Below are 1,529 nucleotides of genomic sequence, written 5' to 3'. Positions count from 1 at the left end.
CGATGCAAGAATCGGACAGTCCTCGCCATCCCCACAGGTCGAGGCCAAGCCTTTTGCCGCAAGAGGGACGCTCAAAGTGCTGACCGCGGGGCTACAGAGGCCGTCCCGCCTATGTGACATGTGACCTCCAAGTCCAAGCCCTTCATGTACCAAGATCAAAGGGGTTGTGGCTCCCTTGTGGCACACCCGAGTGCAACGGTTGTCAGGCGCCCGAACTATAGTGACGGAGCGGACGAGTCATTCGTCCATGCTTTCCGCCACATGGCCAGCGCCGGCGAATCGGCTTGAAACCGGGGGCGGGGCCGAGAAGCAACACGGCACACGGAGCATGGAAGGTACCGTAGGCAAGGGGGGGACAAGAAGGGGGGGGGGGACAAGAGGGGGGAGACGTAGGGGGAGAGGGTTCTACCAGTAATTCGGTCGAGCCAACCGGGGTCGAGATGCTGGGTGCGTACCGGGAAGGACGGCGATTTCCTACCTTGCTCACCTTATTTTCACGAGCGCCACACTGCGGGTCGGAGCGCGGCAACAGGGCGTCTCTTGCCGAGTGGACGATCGCGTCGCATACCACAGACACCGGCCATGAAGTGCCTTTCGGGGGAACCGAATGCATCATCAGGACGCGGGGGATCCATCGTTCGGTGTCATTCCCGAGGTACCTACTTGACGTAGGTGCTCAGGTAGCCCGAGGGGGCAAGCGGCAGGCAGAGGTGAGTTGGGCCTGGGGCTGTCGCTCTCCGATGCTTCACGATGGCATACACGCTGGCCCGGCATGCTGCCACTGACCTCGAGAGTGTTGTTCGCACCGCATCGCCCGCCCGTGTGGAACATGTCCGCGTGAGACATCCTCCAACCACGCTGTTTCCCTGACACCCATACAACGAAAGGTCTGGCTGTCGGCCCTGGTCGTGCTGCCATGGCATAAGAATCCCGGGCGAGCTTCTGCTAGCCCCAGGAGTAGAACCCCGTTCGACAGACGGAGCCACCTTGCTCAGCAGAGCTTTTTCCTTGCCAGGTACCTGCCTACCTAGCGTTAGTGGTGCCTTAGTGGTGCCTGCTCGAATGGCAAAGATAGACTGCCTTTCTCTGGCGTCGTGGAAGGAAACAACGCCGTCCCCACCCCCCAAGTCCCCAAGCTGCCTGGAAACCCGATTCTTTACAGGCGCTGAGAAAGACGTCCCTCTTTCCTTTACTCTTTCCTTTATTTCTTCTCATCGGGACATCGGTAGTGCTGTGCTCTCTCTCCCTCTCTCTTCCCCTCTCTCACCCCTTCCCCTCCGCGCTATAAGCACACAACACACGGGGCTCTCTCTCTCTCTCTTTCTCTCTCTCTCTCTCTCTCTCTCTCTCTCTCTCTCTCTCTCTTCCCCTCTGCGCTATAAGCACGCAGCACACAGGCACACCACAACGACTACCTACCACGGCAGGAGCTGATACTGCCTCGACGCCATCAACCTGACAACTGTCTTCTGCCTTCAATTGACGCAACACCCGCGCAAACGAACCAAAAGCACACACATGCTTCTTTC

The sequence above is a fragment of the Verticillium alfalfae genome, genomic scaffold (genome assembly GCF_000150825.1).
Source record: "Verticillium alfalfae VaMs.102 supercont1.5 genomic scaffold, whole genome shotgun sequence".
Classification (NCBI taxonomy): domain Eukaryota; kingdom Fungi; phylum Ascomycota; class Sordariomycetes; order Glomerellales; family Plectosphaerellaceae; genus Verticillium; species Verticillium alfalfae.
The sequence above is the reverse complement of the archived record's forward strand: the minus strand, read 5'-3'. Positions refer to the sequence as shown.